Source organism: Haliotis asinina, chromosome 14 (assembly GCF_037392515.1).
Source record: "Haliotis asinina isolate JCU_RB_2024 chromosome 14, JCU_Hal_asi_v2, whole genome shotgun sequence".
In the NCBI taxonomy this organism is placed as follows: Eukaryota; Metazoa; Mollusca; class Gastropoda; order Lepetellida; family Haliotidae; genus Haliotis; species Haliotis asinina.
The window spans coordinates 26,258,384-26,279,881 of NC_090293.1; the positions used below are offsets into that span (position 1 = coordinate 26,258,384).

The window sequence follows — 21,498 nt, forward strand, 5'->3', positions numbered from 1 at the left end:
TCAACACATTTTCCGAATTATAACTCTTCTTTCAGGATTCCATAAAGCTCTGAAACCAACATTTGTATTATTGATTTCAAAGCCATTTAGAAATGTAGCATGTTATATTTGGGATCGTAATTTCTTAGTACATTGCAGACTCTTTTACGTTTGGGAGGTGGGTCTCATCTTTTATATGAGCCCACACCCTCATAGTCAGGCACCTATAGTACTAAAATATTTACTTTACCAAGAAATCCCAAATATAACATATGTTCCAAGGGATGAATATTTTTTTTAAATAAATAAAAACAGCAAAAGGTTAGAGGAAGAAACCTGTTTGCGAAGTCAATTTTTCCCCTAATATGAAATTATTTGTTTGTCATACATTTGTTTATCCCACATTCTCGAACGTTTGAATTTGTGCATACAGTCAAACATCACGCAGATTCGCAGTCGCGCACATCTGAGTACGTGAATTTCCATTTTCAAACACTATCAAAATGCACAAATAGACACAAATCACCTACATCCTAGTATCCTACGACGGGTTGATATCGGTTCCCATGACAATGGTCCAGCCATCACGTGTCATTGTGTAATTGTGTCATTGATCTAGGCCTTTCAGAAATAATAGACCCCAACCTCCATACACACGGTTACTAAGTCAAATCTAATTTGACTTTAGGACCAACGAGCTGCTTGGCGGTACCGGTCGATAAATATCGTCCGCGGCATCTATCAATTGATGGACATCATAAATAGTATACTCTTTATGTCTACTATTTATTTATAATAATATAAACACTCAAACAAGAACAAATTGTTGACCATACGATGTTCTATACCATCAAGGTAGATGATGCTGTTGAGAAGTTAGTGTGATCATATATATTAACACAGGCGGAATAAATTATACCCTTTGTAATTACCATCATGAGGATGCTATAAACAGTACCGTGGAAAGACGTTTGTTCGATAATCGTTACTGGGATTCACGATACAGCTGGAAAATGTACATTGTGTAAAATAAGTGAGTGAGTTTAGTTTTACGCCACACTCAGCAATATTCCAGCCATATGACGGCGGTCTGTAAATAATCGAGTCTGGACCAGACAATCCAGTGACCAACAACATGGGCATCTGCGCAATTGGGAACCGATGGCATGTGTCAACCAAGCCAGCAAGCCTGAGCACCCGATCCCGTTACTCGCCTCTTACGACAAGCTTAGTCGCCTTTTAGGGCAAGCATGGGTTGCTGAAGATCAATTCTAACCCGAATCTTCACGAGTTTATTCTCACAGTGACCGATATAATCAGGTGTATCTAATAACAGTCTATGTGATACTTTAGCACAAGGAAGTAGAAGGGTTACTTTGCGTTGTACATTGTAATTTCGCAATGTTGTGAAACAGCATGACCTCATTCTAATTTCGCTTCTTTTCGGCAATTCCCAGAAATACATTCTGTACTGACGTAATGTTCACAGTCGACAGCGTTCAGACTGGCATGGACTCACGAACACTGCATGTCACGCTTCGAGGTACTCAAAAGAAAATACATACGTATATTCGATCAAGAAAGAAAATCTTGTACGAAGATATTATGCTTTAAGTCGGACTCGTAACTGGTTTGAACCTTCAGGTTTTAGAGTTTCGGCGACTAGTTAGATTTTGATAACGTGAATACTTTCTTTTGTGTAGCAGTGTACCGGAGATTAGTGTTTATCTAATTATGGTAAATACGTGTGCATCTCTGAGTGGCGGGGTAGCCTGGTGGTTAAGGTGGCCCAGGTTCGAACCCCACATGGGTACAATGTGTAAAGCCATTTCTGGTACCCCCTGCCATGATGTTTCTGGAATATTGCTCAAAGCGGCGTAAAACAGGCCGGGAGAAGGTCAATTTAATGACGTTATGCGTCCACATAACAGGACAGGGGTCAAACGACCATGTCACAAGCTCAATAACGGATATGTCCACCATCGGCATTAAGAACAGCAGTACATCGACGACGCATAGAGCCTTTCAAATGTGCTAGGAAGGCTTGTGGGATGTCACACCAGATTCTCCCAAGTTCTGTTGCAAGGTCAAGGACGTTATCTGGCGGATGAGGAAGACGGTGTAGACGTCGATCCATCTCGTCCCAAACATGCTATGTCGTGGAGAGATCCGGTGAATTTGCAGGCAAAAGCAGTAAGTCAACGTTGTGGTGTTGCAAGGAATCCATAGCAACCCATGCCGTATGAGGGCGGGCATTGTCCTGTTGGAATGTTAACCCAGGGCCATGACGTTGCAGAAAAGGAATTGCCACAGGTCAAAGAATCTGATCCCTGTAGCCCACACCAGCTAAGCTGCCCCGAACAAACACCAGAGGAGTTCTTTGGAGTGCTGTTATTCCACCCCAAATCATCACAGAACCACCAAAGCGATTCCTCTCCAAGACACAGGTCTGTGCATATCATTCTCCCACGCGTCAAAACTAGGGCTTGGGGACATGATCCCCGCATCTCATTCGCCGAGCTTGTGGATGAAGTCAGGATAGGTCCTATGGCGGGACGTCATTGTCGGATCGGACCAATCACAAAGCTATTTCTAATTTCGCACAGAAATGCAGTATAGTATCGTCAGTAGAGCTGTGTAAACGGAAGATAGCTATCGGTCTATTCGCCTAACACCCAGTCAGTTCAATAATGCAAACATAATCCATTGAAAATGAAGTTTTTCTCAGGTCCCAGCATAAATTGGTGTGTACAATCCGTGGTATCCTTCATTGGTTGACACATGCTTCGGTCAATTTTATTTCACGGCCACCGTGTATGTACAGGAGAAAGGTAAATATATCCGAGGTAAAACAAACATACAGTTATACATAGTAAACACCACGGTATGTATGGAATATTAAAATAGAAATTTTTAACTGTGAATAGTAAACATCAAGGAATATTGGATTGTTTTTCTTGTGATTGTTTGGACGTTTACGTGGCAACTAGTTGGAAACTAACAACTGTATATGTATGTAATATTTCTGAACATATATCGATTAATAATCGATTAATAGTGTTTATGACGAAGGTACACTTATATATTGTTATGATTAAGTGAAAAAGATTTACACCGCTTTAGCAATATTCCATCAATATCACGACCTGGGAACACCAGAAATGGGCTTCATACATTATACCCATGTGGGGAATCGAACCCGAGTTTTCGGAGCTAATGCTTTAGCCAGAAGCCTACCCCACGCCCGCTATGACTGAGAAACTGTACAACTGGTGCGACGTTTGGTCTGGCGTTGAAGTGTTGAACCGTCATTTCAGGGACGTGCTGTCGTAAAAATCAACAAACCCCAAAATGCCAAATCTCAGCTCGGTACTTAACAAGACTCGAGCACTCAGTTATCAACATTGGCAGATACGGGTAGGAATTGGTCTCCAGCTACCCAGCTTGTCGTAAAAGGCGACTAACAGGATCGGGTAGTTAGACTCGCTGTCTTGATTGACACATGTCATCGGTTCCCATTTTCGCAGGTGGATGCTCATGCTGTTGATCATTGGATTGTCTTGTCCAGGCTCGATTATTTACAGGCCGTCGCCTGGAATACTGAGTGAGGAGTAAAACTAAACTCACTCACTCACACACTCTCATGCTCCAATAGGGTGAATGACACGGAATGTGAACTCAGTTAAGATTACTGTGGATCACAGTGGCGCAGTGGTTAGCATGCTGGCCTCTCACGCCAAAGGCCCGGGTTCGAATCCAGGTAGAAACACCAAAACTTTGTGACCTGGCTTTCATACTGAGTTGGGTCCTTGAGCAAAACACTTCGTTCACATTGCACTCAGCCCAAACAGTTGTTTAAAATGGCCGTTCTATACGGTCTCGCTTAGCGCTTAGTAGCACCTTTGAAGGTACAGTTCCGTCAGTGTAGCAATATAACGCCACAGTATCGGGTTTGATTCAAGAAGCGAAAATAGGCGTTATTACTATTATTGCTGTCGAAATATTTGATTTTATGTGCTTCAGTAGGCTTCTTCCAGTGAATGATTATTCCCCTTTGAAAACGGTAAATGTGACCTATCTCCATCCATTTCACATTTATACGGCAACGACCTATTGCAACGATCAGTGGCATTTTCTACAGAAAGTACACTCATTTTCAAATGTTTTTAGATAGTCCAGGAAGTAAACAGTCTTAATATGGTTGAATGGTAAATCGTCTTAAAAATCCCTGAAGAATCTTTGACCATCCGTCTCTGGGCAGTCACACGACATTTGTCAGCTGGTCGTGAGGTTCTAGATGGTGAAGTAGATTTAATGGAGTTACCTGTGTGTTATTTTCATTCGCCAATATTTCAGCTGCATGTGGGTAACCTATAAGTAATCATCTTGTGACTGATCTTATGAGTGAGTGAGCTTAGTTTTGGGCCGCTTAAACGATATTCTAGCAACGTCATGGCGGAGGACACAAGAAATGGGCTTCACACATTGAACCTATGTGGGGGATCGAACCCGGGTCTTCAGCGCGAGGAACGATAGCTTTAACCACCGCCCCAACTGATCTTATGAACAGTGGTGGGATCCGATCAATCAAATCATCGAACCTCATCTAGCGGTACATGTTCGATCTCTGATCACAAGCATAGCCTACACGTAATTTAACCTGGAACCCCGCTGACGTTATTGCACTTCGGGGACGTCATGCATGCGTTTGTGTTCTTGTTGTTGTTTGGGTTTTTTGGGGGGTTTTTTTCTTCTTTGTTTGTTGTTTGTCTGCCGCTCTCCGACACTCGTTTAAACCACAACAGATGCGGTTCATATGTCTCGAAATGCTACCACTAATCCATTTTACATGGGGGATCCTTTGTTTCAGGAATAATGCCTGCTTCAACTCATTACACATGAAGACACCCATTTCGTTTCTAACAAGCTTGTAGCTGTTTTTAGAGGACACAAATTTTATGACTATGGATGTTCTCATGCATCATGCATCATCATGCATCTACACGCACGCCGAGCACCATGGCCAACTCTTCTGCGTGATACCCCACAGTCTTATTTCCATGACGTCCTTAGAATTGCACATATAAACATGGCTTTGTCACTTTGGTTTTCAATGTACAATCAGGCAACAAGCAGACTGAGCCCAAGGGTATCGATTTAGTATGATTTCCTTATTTTCACAACTTCAACAATACATGTGCTGATGCCACGTTTGGACAAACGAATGGGTTCATCACAGAGTCTCAGAGGGTATAAATAACACATGCCGTCATACACATCTGTCTTAAATCTGTATGTCTCGTCTTGAAAACATACACGTTTTATTAGATCCTAAGGTGCATTTTACATGGTAAATCCAAATCGTCAAGGTCACACATGCGGTTGTCACATGTCACACACACCCGTATTGAAAATATACACAATATCCCAACAATATACCTGCGAGTGACACCCGAAATGGGTTTGATAGATTTGGAGAATCGAAGCCAGGTTTTCGTAGTGATGAGTGAACGATTCAACCATTAGGCAATTCTATAGCCTATTTGCTTAATGAAATGCTCAGTCTTGAGAAGAATGTGTCCATTTATTTTTTCTGGCGAGATAGTCTCCAGAAACAAGCAAATTTTCGCCTATAACCTTGCAGATCCAGTTCGTACCCACATCATGTCAAACGCTTAAGACGGTCAGATTAGATCTCATCCTGAGGCTACAGACTCAATATTAGCAGTTCCGTCCATAACAAACCGTGCGTTGGTTGGATGAATGGTTGGTTGGTTGGATGGTTGGTTGGCTCGTTGGTTGATTTGTTGTTTAACGTCGCACTCTGCAGTAATTCTAGCTATATAGCGGCGGTCTGAAAATAATCGAATCCCTACCAGACAATCCAGTGATCAACTGTAGACGCGTTTGGGATACGAGCCTGACCATCCGATCCCGTTAGTCGCCTCTGAAGACCTATTCAAACCCGGATCTTCACGGGTTCAAACCGGGGGCTTCAGAGCTTAAACACTGGTCTCAAGCTATAGCTCCTTTGTGTCCGAATATTTTTCGAGTGCGGCCCATTCATCTCCAAGTTTGCAGTTATTTCCGAGGCAATCAATGAGTAGAACTATGCGATGCTTGTATACTGACGGGAGTAAGTAACTATGCTTACGTGTGTCGATGTGGCTTCATTAATGTAAACTAAAAGGTTATATATATTTATATTTCTTACTTATGCTGGAATTTATATCAAGCACAGCTACATTTTAGAAACTTTGGGATATAACATTATTACGGGAAGAGGAACAGTGGAACATAATATTAATTGTCGAGATTTAGCTTAATCCGTTCTTGATCCTTGTGGTAATGACCGGTGGTGTAGCCAACTAGTTAAAACGTTTGCCACTTACGGCAAAGACTAGAGTTCGATGGGCACCGTGTGTCAAGCCTACGTTAACGTCAAGCCTACTTTAGCGTCCCCCGTCCTGATGGTACCAAGGAAGCCACGTTTGCCCAGTGGGTTAGATCGCTGACCTTGTGTGTCCCGATTTGTTGCTTTAGTCTGAAAGTTTGATATCAAATCCAGTAAGATATTCCACTAACACCCTACTACCCACCACCCTCCATAAAGAACAATAATCTGTACTCTACTGACCAAGTGTAATCCCAAATATCACATAACTTGCATTATTCATTCAAATTTAGTCCCTTGGAAGTCATGGAAGACAGAATATCAGATTCTCATTGGTTGGCCAATGGTAGCCGAATGCTGAATGTATTTGTAACGATGTGAATTATGTTTTGCAAACTGACCTGATCACGATCTTGGGGAAATCGTTTTGACATTTTCTCCCCAGGTCAGCATGGTACGCGATCAAATTGTCCAGAAGTCAACATTTTTAAAAACTCATGCCAGATTTATGTGAAATGTGTTTTCCTTTACACTGTGATCTCATGGTAACATTGATCTGTCGGTTCCACGTAGAGACACCAAATCCTCAGGATAACAAACGATACGGTCACTTCGACGATTAACTCTTATGAGTTATAGACCGTATCTCCGGAATGTAACGAGTTTACTAATCACCTTGTACACAACGCAGCCAAAAATGCATCACGAACTTTTATCACGTAAAGTACCGTACTCTCTGCTTCTGATGTACGTTATTCATTAACAGACATGCACTTTTTTATGGTTAAAAAGAGTCAACGAAAGTTTACACTTGAAACCTAGAATTGAACAAAACATTTCAAACGTTTTGTCAACATCAGGATGAACACCGTTACAGAAGCACAGCAAATTATCTCCGAAACCTCATGAGTGAGTGAGTGAGTGAGTATGGTTTTACGACGCAATTAGCAATAGTCCAGCAATAACACGGCGGGGGACGCCAGAAATGGGCTTTGCACCATGTACCCATATTCGGAAAAACGATATGTACTTATTAACAGTTTCAAACCTAATGACGAACGGGTTGTTATATGTTTAGGAATACTTTGAGAACTATTTCTTCAAGGGTCAGGATACATATGTGAAAAAATCGTCAAGTTAAAGAAACGTCGTAGCAATACAGTGTTGAACAAAATGACATTACAACATTTTTACAGGTATTAAAAAATCACTATAAACAATGATCGTGAACTGGGTAAAAATGAACGATATCAAAGCGTTATTCAAAGTCTCGTGTGAACGTAATTAGTCACACAGTATGGACTATGACGGAAAAAGCAAATGACGTTATATAATGCATTATGCCCGTCTTGACGTCAGTAAAGATGGACCAGCCGGACAATCTAGCCTCAACACCGAGGGTTAATGATGTGTACTCATACACTGGAGTTGCGGTGGGCCAGCCTTACGGTTAAAGCGCCCGCTCTTCGCGTTAAAGGCACGGTATAACAGGTGTAATAGGTATAATGTGTGAAGCCCATTGCTGGTGTCCCCACCCTGGCATTGCTAGAATATTATTAAAAGTGGCGTAAAACTATACTCACTCACTGACCACTGGTGAAGCTACAGTACGATATTTATTTAATTTTACAAATCAATGAAATTTGTATGCCTGACTGAAGTCCTTCCGGTTCCACGTTCGATTCCCCGGACTGATCCGAGTTCTTTGTAAACACGTTTATCCCGATGCAGGATAAAATTTCGTGTCACGTCATGTACCAATCACTTTGTGGTAGTCGTGTGTCCAAACTTAGGTGTCTGTTTACAATGTATAGGTTTGAAAACAGGGTCAACAATGATTTATTGAACTGCTGCATTCATACTGGACAGTTACTGTCACTGAATCCATTTTGGAACATTAGTTCCGTGATGGGTTAATCACAGAAAGATCATTTAGAAAACACTTTGCCAAAACCAAACACCCAGACCTTTTGAAAATTATGGTTGTACATTAAGTTAATTGTTGTTGTGGAATACCATATGGGGACCGGCGTTGTTCAGGGAATGGGTGGAAATATACTTCAATAATCATCATCATCATCATCATCATCATCATCATCATCATCATCATCATTTCACTATTCCCCAGTTGTCAGTGAAATAACATCAAAATCGCATTAGAAACATTTCGGCTACATTTATTCCTCCAAAGAAGGAAAATGAAAAGACACATATGTATGTTTACAACTGTCAGAAGTACATGTATGTTCGTATTCCGAACTATCCCAAAAGAACTAACTGATTTGGGGGTGGTTTTATCACAGCTGAGGAAGGGTGCGCTCGCCTTTTGACAAAGATTTGGCATTAACAATGACTGATAATGATTGGTGGACACATATGTATCTATGGTATGTTGCTGATATGTCGTTGTTTTTATTTCTTCAAAGGCCGTGTATATTATAAAGAATTTAAATTTGAGAAATAGTCGCTGATTTGTATATGTATTTTTGGAATCAAACTCATACCTCCGGCGTGATGAGGGAACGCTTTAACCACCTGACACCCTAACAGCCGTTTCTCCTATGCTGCACAGAATCTGCTCATTGCTAGCAGGGCGGCAGGGTAGCCCAGTAGTTTGAAGAACTGGTCACTCGCTCGTCACACCGAAGACCCGGGTTCGATTCCCCACATGGATACATTGCATAAAGCCCATTTCTGGTGTCCGCCGCCATAATATTGCTGGAATGATCATAATGTGTCCACTTCTATAACGCCGAAGACCACACTATGCATGTTCAAAGCGACAACAATCAATAGCAGAGCACATTGGTCCAATCTTAGGCGCTAGAAGGTAATAGTCACATGGCTTTTTCCACCGGGTAGCCATTTGGGTGAACGCAGGCGAATTTTAACAAAACTCACTCACTGAAGTCCTTGAAAAACTCAGGAGTTAAGCTGCTGAACACGTTCACCCATCCAAGGTCTCTCCGAGCCCGAAGTTGCTTAACTTCAGTTGTGTTTAAAGCGGCATAAAAGCAAACTCACTGACTCACTCGTGGACACAACACACGTCATCACCGTTTTCCACCGACTCAAGCGATTGGCAGAGTAATCTGTCCAATGAGCGTTCACATCGAGTGTAAATGTTTTCTCTTCTCATTCAATTAATGACAAGCAGCTGCAGACTTCGCGCATGGTTCACACCCACACACCACTTCGACAATACTTGATATCAATGTTTTATACACGTGCTCAGAGTGCAATTTAGCAGGCGTGTAAATGGTTACAAAGTCTTGTCAATTTCACAAAGTCTTGTCACTTTCACAGAGTCTTGTCAATTTCACAGTCTCGGGCAGTATCGAATGGATAACCAGATCTACTAGCAAATACACTGCTGAAAGGTGACGCATCTACCCGGGATGTTTCCAGTTTGCACACAGTTTACTTTATGCATAGATATTAACGATTGGTGATGATTTGTATTGAGGAGCATACAATGTAAATTACCCCCACTCCCACTAAGGATTATGTACAGAGTAAATGTACTCCAAGTATCTCATGTACAAAAGCATTGTCCCAATTCCATAGGTCGATGCTCATTGTATCAATCACTTGATCTTCTGGAGCAGATTCGACAAATTAAAGACCACCACGATCCATCTTAAATACTGCCGAACGCGGTATTGAACAACAACCAACCAAACAGCTTCAAGTTCACACATAAACATACCATATTTGAAAGAAAATACATTCTGGGGCTTATGTAAACAACGAACGTATTGAACATCTTTCAGTTACTTATACAGCGACTTAAAGATGAAAAATTAATGATCATCATGTTTTGTCAGCTGAGTCTTTCTTCCAAGCAAATGAAAAGTTCAAAAACGGCTTCAGACGGACAATGTTTTATGTGATTCCTTAAAACATTAATAAATGTATATTGTTTCAGTTCCAGTTACCCCGCAGAAAATACAACACTGGCCAGATGGAGGAATTGAAATGTCTACATCTCTTTCAGATGACGGATAATGACACAGATGTATGGATCGTCAATCGTTAGACCGATAAAGGATACAAAAAAAGAGTTATATCGAATTTTCGCGTGAAGAGTATTGCCAATTGAAAGTTGTAAAGACAATATTGACACATATCAACAAATGAAAGTCGATGTAGGAACCATTCGCCTTTTCGTTTTTCAGAATCAGTCAGCTGTAGCGCCCTAACGGCTGGCCTGTTTGATGACAAATACATGTACCTTAACTTGACAGAAGGGAGATAACTCTTCATAATGGAAAGACGGATAAACAATGGTAAACTAAACAGTCCTGGTTACCGTCAAATGCAAATACTTTGTTACAGATCATAAAGAAGGTGAGCTGTTTCGTTTATCACACACCTTGTAGGCACATGCTACTTAATCGATTCTAATCATCTCTCTGTCTTAACGATAATTCGTACACTACTTTTGTAATACTCCAAGTTGTCGGTGGAGACCAACAGGTTTCTTAAACTTAATTTGTGCACTTACACAAAATCTGTGAAAAGAGGTTTTTAAAAACCTTACGATTCGAAAAACGTCACTAGTGAGAGAGTTTAGTTTTACGATGGTTATATTCCGGCTACATCACGTGGGAAAATCACTGGGCTTCTCACATGGTACCCATTGGGGGAATCGAACTCGTCTTTGGCGTGATGAGCGAACGTTCCAACCACCAGAGTAAACTACAGTAGAGAATCAATCACTCACTCAAATGTTCATTCAACCACCAACACATTCGCAGACTGACTCTACGCCTCACTCACTCACTCACTCACTCACTCACAAAACAACTGACTCATTTACTCATTAAAAACACGACTCAGTCAAACACTCACTCACTCATTCAACAACCAGATTAACCACACGCAGAAACAATCAATCATCCGCAAAACCACTCACTAACTCACTCAACAACTCATGTGAACCACTCACTCACTCGACAGCTCATTTAAACCAAATACTCACTCATTCAACAACCCATTACCAATCACACTGAAACCACCAGTCAATCACCCACACAACTACATTCTCACTCAGCCACTGGAATTCTCACTGAACCACTGAATCATCACTATTCACACTATAATTTGCTAAATGATGCCGCCTGAAACAATAGTGCGCCGTCACCATTAATCAATAAACGATATTCATGTAAACCGTTCTTAGAAGAACAACAGTCTCGCGACTTATTAGATGGTGTTGTTTACAGGCGAGTTGGCAAATATATAACTGATAACCGAGTCCCCCGAGATGGCCTGCGTGTCAAATGAAAAGAGGAAGCAAGAGTGATGTCTATTCAGTGTCTGCTATTACATAAAAGCTGCTTTTGGAAGCAGTGGTTTTCATGATTTGACAATTCGGTGTGAGTAATCGTGATTTTATTTGTTGACAAATACACCACAAAGTCAGAAGTAAAAATATTGTTAATAAATTTACACTATAAAAATTGCAAATGTTGAAATGCTTAAATTGCTTCAAAGTGAGGATCGATATCTACTGGAATGAGATTGCGTGAAAATACGTTACTTGTCAAGGAAGAGGGAATAACACTGGGTGACAGAATATAGTTTTACGCCGCTTTTTGCAATGTTCCAGCAATATCACCAAACTGGGGGGAGAGCGGTGGGTGATTGAGATAAGATGCATGTGATGAGGACGGTGGGGTATTGGTAAGGGTGGTAGGCGTAGGGGATACGGGGCACACCAGGTTACAATGGGCGTGTGGTCGGGTGAGGTAAGTATCAATGTTGACGCGAAGTACGAAGGTACGAGGGACGGAGATGAGTCAATGACGACAGTAGGAGGTGAGTCTGTGACGTTGACAGTAGAAGGTGAGTCAGTGACGTTAACAGGAGGTGAGCTAGAGACGTTGACAGGAGGTGAGTAAGGGACGTTGACATTAGATGAGCTAAGGACGTTAACAAGGGATGCGTCAGTGACGTTGACATTAAGGGGTGAGTCAGTGACGCTGACAATAAGAGGTGAGTCAGTGACGTTAACAATAAGAGGTGAGTCAGTGACGTTGACAGGAGGTGAACTATTTACGTTGACCAGAGGTGAGTCAGTGACGTTAATAGAGGTGAGTCAGTGACGTTTAGAAACAAAGTCCTACTGCTTAAACCAATATATACTTATGATATACTCAAAGCTGAACATCTTTTCTGGTTTAGTAGAGATTTCCCTTGACTGTAGAATGGATTTTGTTGTTTCTATTTATTCTTGCACGGGTGGAAGAGTTTTAGAAGTTTTATGACGCGTATCGTCCACAAGCAAGATGATGGTGTTTGCATGTTTATCTAAAGAGATTTTATGACCACTTCTGACGCTTACTCCCTCACGACCGTTACTTCCGTGAGTACATGTCTCTCAAGGCTGTCTTCTATATGGAAGGTGTTTCCTCTGTATATAGAACTTACACCGTATAACTGACATCCGTTATAATGCCATGTGGCTTCTTGTGTGTTCTGAACAAATGTATCACATCATGTTGTAAATGAATGAATGCACATTGCATTTCCACGTTTATCTGTTTCTTATTTGGTTTCATTGATGCGTGGGTTATGGATTTACGTATATGGTACATATATGTATGTCATATGTTCTAGTATTTATATAACAGATGGATATTTGCATCCTTCTTTGACAGCTTTGCGTGCCAAGGACACGATGACCACTATGGCACGTACACAAGCTGCAATTCTTCAACCTGTACCGATGCAAGCCTTGGTTTGTGACGAGAGGATCTGCTAATACAGATAATGTCCTTTAGATGAAACACATGGTATGTTTAGGATTGCCGTTTCTCATTTAGGACATTTTATACTTTATATTTTATGTCGCAATATTCGACTATTTGCTGACCATCTTCATGTGGCCGGAATATTGCTGTGTAATCCAGGAGGAGAATCTCAAAAGGAGCCTAGAAATAGGATTTCGTAGCCTCCCAAGTACTGATTTTATTTGACACTATTTTCAGTTAGTGTGGTGTCTAGGGCTCATGAAAAGGCCTGTAATACTCTCAGATTGTGGTATCAGTGTTTTTGCACAGGCCATTTTATATGCTGGGGAGTCTGTGAGTATTTTCATGCCCGACAACATCTCAAATTTAATCATGGATAGTTCTACTAATATCAATCTGATCACTTTCATTTTGACTTTTGTGTATTGCTAAGGGATGTATACATTTTTTTACATATTTTTGCTTTTGAAAATAATCAGAATGATTTGTCGTGAATCTTGAATTGCCGTGTGTTGCCTTCTCGGCAGTTTTAAATAAAAATTAATACCGAATGTGACCATTTACATCCAATGTTGATACTTTTGATGTTTTTTACACTTGTCTCGTCTAGAGTGGTGGCTTGGGCATAAAACAAGTAATTTTGTATGGTCATGTCGTGGTGATATAATGTTTTACAGCTTATTCTTTGAGACAGGGGATTTTAGCGATTCTCCAACTTTTCATGGAATTGTGTGGTGGTGATTTATTTATTGAAAGTTTACATTATTCTTGTAACTAGAATCAGTTGTTTTTGTTTCCTGTTTACTTCTAGAGTGACAGCATGTTACATGGAATTGTTTCATATTACCCAGAATTCAAAATGGCTGCCGACCTGCCCCTTATAATTTTTACAGGTTGCTTTTTATGCATAAACGTATTGATATTACACTGTTTTAATGTTGATAGTGCTCCCTTAATTGAGAAATCACAACTTCGGCCCTCTTGTAGCTACTCAAAGTGGAAGACTGAATGGCTTTTCCCATCAATCCTGATTAGCATCAATCCTGGACCAGACGATCCAGTGATCAACAACATGAGCATCGATCTGCTCATTTGGGAACCGATGACGTGTGTCAGCCAAGTCAGTGAGCCTGACCACCCGATCGCCTCATGCGACAAGCATAGTCGCATTTTATGGTAAGCATGGGTTGCTGAAGGCCTATCCTACCCCGTGACCTTCACGGGGAGTGTTTGGTCCTTCATTGCCTACTAGCAAACGAAAGAATGCTGGCTCTTCATATAGTTAATGGAATGGCAAAACTGCAAATGTGCAGAAAGGGAACTGCTTCAAAATGTGGAGACTTGGCTGATGTGCATTGAGTTATATTCGGAATCGAACTGACTGTATTAGAGTTGATGCTGTTTGGGACAGGTGAGCCAGGCAAGAGTCGGTCAAAGTAGGGGAGCGAATCAAAGATGATCATCAACGGCATAAGAAGCCAAGATTGTTGGTAAAAACACACCACTACCATGACATTGGGACAAATCAGCGGTCTTCTCAACAAGTCTAGTCTTGTCGCACATACGAACGAACGATGGAGTTCTGTTGGTACGGTCATGCTACCTGTTGGTAGGCCCGGGGCACACCAAGGTACATTTGTAGTTCTTAGGACGTCCTGACCTGTCCTAACAAGAAGAGACTGAACGGGATAGAACGTGTAATAATTATATAAATTACGATGCTCGCTTGATCATAAACAGTTGTCAGTATGTCTAGCTCATCTGTGCCCAATCCCCAGACAGCTGGTATTAGGTATAGACTGGGAAGAAATGTGCTCTCACCCCATGTGAACAACGTTTTCAAGCAGTTCAAACCCGTCTTTAGTCAGTTTATGTCCGTTCTGAATTAGACCTACCACGTTCTTAACATGCACTACCCAGCTCTAACTCCTTCTTAACCTCAACCAGCTCGTATTCAGACACCTCTTCCCGTTCGCACTACATTCTCACTCTGATTCTAGCGTATGCAGTGGTAACAGCAGACATGTCCTGGTTTGATTTCTGTAAGCACCCAGGCCATTCTTATTTCCGTTATGAGTTTCAAGATGGAAACATCGACATCACCATGCCTCCACAGAAAAATGAGGGTGGACCAAGAAAGACATCTTATTTAATGAAGGGATGATGCAATCAAAAAGTTCATTAAACATGGGTGGGGTGATTCTCAAGAAATTGTAAGCAATCCGAATCCCGAATCTGAATATTCTTTCCAGAATTTATTTTCGAATCCCGAATCTGAAAAAAATATTCAGATTCGGGATTCAAATGCCGAAACCCGAATATGAAGAAAAGTCTAACTTTGGTTGAAATGTGGAAAAATGTAGGTTTTTGTCGTCGTGTTTTTAAGATTTGAATCCCGAATCTGAAAGAAAATATTCATAGATACATAGATATATAGATACACGGATACATAGATAGATACATAGATACATGCATAGATGCATAGATACACAGATGCATGCGTAGATACACACGTAGATGCATACAGAGATACATAGACATACATACAGCTACATACAGAGATAAATACAGACTTACATACAGACATACATACAGACGTACATACAGAGATACATACAGACATACACATAGAGATACACATTCGGAATCCCGAATGCCGAATCCCGAATCCCGAATCCAAAATCCGTTTCTAACTTCATGTTGTTGAAATTGGAGGACTCATGATCATCAAGGCGGAGATCCTATGTCAGTTGATGAAATGTTCCACAGCTGTTGGCCTCTCACGTTAAAGCCAGTTTCTCACCCAACAAGTTCTTGTTCGTTTCTTCCTTTCTTGCTCTACCAAACCATTGCATTCTTGTTCTGCTTCCAATAAAAATGGCAGGAAATAAACATTCAGCATGTTGACAGCTGCAAATTTGTTCATGTTTCACAGGCAGAATTTTTTATCCCAAATGGAGAACATGTTAAAACGCATGTCTGTATACTCTAACGTGTCACATCCTAATGCACACAGTGTTGACATAGTAAGACCTGTGTGAGACCTACATAACCGCAGAACGAGTAGAACTTGATGTTAATCCATTGCGATCTTTCAGATCCGAGTAGAAATGTACTACAAACTTCTTAAGAACAATTCATTTGGTTTTGAGAATATTTGCACGGAATACCAAAGTAACCAAGAACATTATGCGGTCGAGTTTCGTCTGTCTGCGAACAGAGTTGACCTGGTGGAAACTGTGTACAAACGCATTGCAACTGATGTCCATCTATATTATGTCTGCACACATCCCCATTAAGTTTGAAGTACGGCGATTCCGTTCGTCATATGGCAATCTTGTTTGAGGTGTGTTATCACTCCGTCCCATTTTAGAACATGTAGAACATTGGACAATGGGAATTGTCTTACTGAAGTCATCTGAAACTCACCAACCACATTCACGCCGTTAGGTGGCAATCAGGATTTTATTTTGTCGGTCATTTTATCTTGTAGACAGTTTGCATATAAAACCGCCCCAAATCAGATCTTCATTACACCTGACGTCTTATTAACACACTTTGGAAACAGATCAAAACACTTCAGTGTAATATCAGATAATGTTCCAGATTGTATACGCATACAACACGGCCATTAAATCCCAGTGTCTAGAATAGCTGAGTGAGTGAAGCGTTTTGACAATTAGTGTAGTTTCGATCCCCTAAAATGTTAGTTTTAAAGCCATTCTCGAGGATTCTCACGTTTAGATAAGTCCTATGTTATTATGTCCTCATTTTGTGCAGTTGATCCAGTCTACCGAATATGCCCTGCCCTGAAAGAAGACACAAGAAAGGTAATTAAACCATCGGAATTTCACAAAAAATATCCATAAGTTTTAAGGGGATAAATAGGAATTTGATACAATTTTATAAATCATGTATTAATTTATATGTTCTATTGTCTGCAACCAGATCTCAATACACGTATAGGCAATGTACGATTATTCAAAATCAGATTTAATCCATAAATGTTCAATCTACGATTATTTACATGCAAATATGAATAAACAGATGTACAGCGTAAGATCTAAATCCACAAATGTTTAACCTACATTGTACGATGACTGGAAGATGCATCCACACCATGACTTTTATCTACGTGACAGCTGATTCAGCAAAAGTACGTGTAGCTGAAAATGTAGCCAAGAGGTATTCTAAACGCTGGTTAGTAAATATAACATCTTATCATCTGGAGGTAAAATAGCTGACTAGGAGCAAGAGTTAGCTCTGAAACGTGGTATGAAGAATAAAAAAGAAGTGGTTCTGAAACGTGGTATAAAGACTAAAAAAGAAGTACTGTTATCAATACAACGTGTCATGTGTTTAAAGTTATACTGTTGGGTTTTTTAGTATATCGCAAAACTGGGAGTATATCATATGTACTTTGTAAATCACCTAGGTATCAATATTGTGGTTTCAAATGCATAATTATTCCTTTAACGTCAAATTCATCCATATCGAGAGATATAATTCATTCAAAAGGTATGATCCTACTTCGTCTTTCTAGGATGCATGTCTCATCACAACACATCTTTCGAACTAGTTTGCACAAGGAAAGGATGAACAAACCCACCACTGAACATGATGGACTAAAACACTTCAGTGTCCACCATAGCACCATATCTTGATGATAGCATACAGTGATAGATGTGGTTTGGGTGTTCCAGTGATGTAGTGGTGGATATAGTTGTGTCGTAATTAGTGGTGGCTGTGTTACGTCCCATGTTGTGTCGGTGGCTGTTGTGTCTATATGTAGTGGTGCATGTGGAGGTGGTGCCCCATGCATTTATGGATGTCTTGGTGTCCCATGCAATGCCAGTGGTGGTCCGCCATGTATTGGTGAATGTGATGGTGGTGTCCGATGTTGAGATTATTCCTCACTTTAAACAAAAGGTAAACCAGACATATAGAAATTAATATTTCGAATCAACGTAATTTTATCTTGCCAATTGAAAATTTAAATCTTAGAATTTTATTCAACTTAGGACAAAAGTTGTTTCACAAGCGATCATAGATTCAAATATTTATTACTGGTTTGTATTGCGGGGGTAAGCGCAGCAGTTAAAACAGTGAAACAAGAGCACGTGCGGTATGTGATGAGCTTTAACTTAGACCAACCCAACTTCTTCTCGGCGTTTTATTTAATGTGCATACCCCCTTGTAATACAAACAAAGAAAGTGATTTGATTATGAGTGTTTGTTATACAACTTTCATCCTAAGTTGACTAAGATTCTGAGATTTAAATGTTCAATTGGCAAGGTAAAATTATAAGAATTTGCAATCTTAATTTCACTTTATTCGATTTACTTTTTTGTTTTAAGAGACATTCATTGATACGTTTTCACGGCAAACAGACTGTAATCGCAGAATAACACGAGTGAGTCACGAATGCGATGAGCAGTGATAAGCACATCACAATTTATAACATTCCCAACCACGAACGACCGTTTGTTTTAATTCATTTTGTTTTTAAATTATCCATACACCTATACCACTTTGGGTTTAACTTGTAATTTTAAATTTACACTGCGTATACCTGTATTGTATTAGCCGTTGATTATGTTTTAATTATATTATCTTACATAAATAAATCTGTAATTAATGATTGAAATTTTTGTTTCGTTTTGTTTCAATAAAGAATATTACCAGGTCTTACTTGGCTCACGCTATATCAGAAAACATGTCTCTGTGGAAACACTTGTGATGGAAGTGTTTTCAAAAGCTTTCATCCTTTGTTTCGGGCTGGGATTAGGCTGTGGAAGGTTTGCCCTTTGTCGTTTCCATCTGCACACTTTAAGCGAGCCACTGAAGTCCGCTTGAAGTCTGAGCACCGACTCAAAATGATGTGAAATATTCGTCCTGGGAACAGAAGGTCTTGAAATCCTGTAGAGGCAGGACGATTTTTTCACGTGTAGGCATATAACTTGCATTTATACACACAGTGTGTACCACTACTCTTAGGAGCAGGGATACAATCGTCCTGGTTGCAGAAATGGTCCCTGAAGTCCCCCAGAGGCAGGACGACTGCCAAGCAGATATTCCATGGACAGAAGTGGATCAAGGACTCTTCTGGCGGCAGGACAACAGCCACAAAGCCGCCAGACTACCAGGAAGACAAGTTCTCCAAACTATCTTTTGACAACAACATACAATATATTCCTGCTGACAATGAGGTCATGCGCAAGTTACAACTTGTGTTTCAGGTTACAAGGCATTTCTCACGAAAAGTGCATGTACTTTTGATTTTCATTATCTATGTAGTAAGCATGAGTGATATGAAACATTAATCTATTCGTTATCATTACTATTAGGAACGTGGATACCATCGTCCTGCGGGGCAGAAATGGTCCCTGAAGTCCCCCAGAGGCAGGACGACTGCCAAGAAGATATTCCATGGATAGAAGTGGACCAAGGATTCTTCAGAAGGGCGACAGAGGACCAGACAGGCAGGTGTTTCCAAATGAATATTTGTTTAATATACAGTGCACACTAATTCTCTCATGGTATACAACCATTGAGGAGTAAATGAGTTTAGTTTTCCGCCGCACTCAGCAATATTCCATCAAGCTATATGGTCTGTAAATAATCGCATTTGGACCAGTTAATCCAGTGATCAACAACATGAGCATCGATCTGCGCAATTGGGAACCGATGACATGTGTCAACCAAGTCAACGAGACTGACCAGCCAATCCCTTTAGTCGCTTCTGACAAGAATAGTCACAGCCATTTAGGTATAGATGGGAAAGGCTGATACCTGTTTCTGCATGTAAACGGAGTGGTAGAGTAGCCTAGTTGTTCAAGTGTTGGCACGCCATGTTCAGTGCCAGTGTTCGAGTCCCCACTATGCCTCACGCCTCACGCCCACTTCTGAGACCCGTCTTTGGAATATTGCCAAAGCGGCATAAAACCACACTTCCTCGCTGTTATTAAGCCAATCTACATATGTGAGAAATGTGATTCCTGATGCTTATGCATGACTCATTTCTTTCAGACGCAGGAACCCTTCCACCTGGACTTTAGTACACTGGCTCCCTAAGGGACCGATGAGATTAGCTTTTGTCCCATGGTGGTTCCATAGTACGTCCGCTCTCCGCGTAGCCCCCTGCCGACTGTACATGATGGTTGTTACAGCAGCCCAGCTAGTTTAGGTTGGCACACTCTGTAGTCCCAGTAGTTCCAGCATCCCCAGTAGGCCCAATGCTGACTGCACTTGACTGGTAGATTTAGGTGGTAGTGTAGATAGGGCCCCCTTCGTGCATGCCCTGTACGATGCTATCTATAGATGGCATAACTTAGTGTTAACCCACCATTCCGTCCTTCAGTAGGTAGCTCGAGAGAAAGCAAGTCCCGGATGGTCACTTTGAGAGTCAGTGTACATAGCGACTGCACGGCCACCTGCTGGTGAAGTATTTCAATATTTCACTTTAATATTTAGATTAAATTTTGTTTTCACGTCCCGACATAACTGTTTTGCATTTAAATCCACGAGGATCGTCGAATAACCGAATGGTTAAAGCGTTCGCTCATGACGCTCCAAACACCCCTAATTCAATTTCCCATATGGGAATGATATGTGGAGCCAATGTTCGTTGTTTCTCACAGTGATATAGCTGGAATATTGTTAAAAGCTGTGTAAAAGCAACACTCCTGCAGTCTTAACGTGTGTGGGAAGTATAAATGATGTAAAATACTATTTACCTTTATTGGTGGAACCGACGCCCACGGAAGCAACTCTGAAAACGATCTTTTATAGAAAACATACAATACCTCCTTGTTTACAATGACGTCTACTGTAAAGTTACAATGTTTCATGTTTGACCTTTTTTTCTCGTGGAGGTATATATTTTGCATTAATACACACAGTACCAACGATGTAAAGTATATTTACCTTTATTATCAGGAGCACGGATACCGTCGTCCTGGGGGCAGAAATGGACCCTGAAGTCCCCCAGAGGCAAGACGACTGTGAAGAAGACATTCCATGGACAGAAGTGGATCAAGGAGTCTTCCGGAGCAGGATGTGGATGTCGATGTTTTACTGTTCGTACATTTTGAGACAATATGCTATGTGTTTCTACTATTGTAAACCCTCCCGTAGAACAAGTAGCGTTGCATAGGTAGCGTTGAGGGAACACGGTTCCAGAGGGTTTTTTCTGAAAAATGTTTTTTATCTCTGGTTTTACGTGTCGGGCTTCAGTTACCTTTGACCTTGTTCAAATCTCAAATTTGAACAAGGTCAATGTAGACACACATTCTACGGCAACAATGTTCGTGCTTATGTTCGAGGATTTGGTACTGTTCCATGTTGGGAATGATGACATTAAAAAA

The 21,498-nt window shown here is 40.8% G+C and overlaps 1 long non-coding RNA gene across 1 annotated transcript; it reads left to right on the forward strand.

The window, feature by feature from the left end:
* The first annotated feature begins 13,053 nt into the window (after positions 1-13,053).
* Positions 13,054-20,471, forward strand: LOC137262088 (uncharacterized). The gene is made up of 3 exons (XR_010954885.1): positions 13,054-13,173; positions 19,480-19,614; positions 20,162-20,471. It is a non-coding gene; the product is annotated as an uncharacterized lncRNA (long non-coding RNA).
* Positions 20,472-21,498: the final 1,027 nt, after the last annotated feature.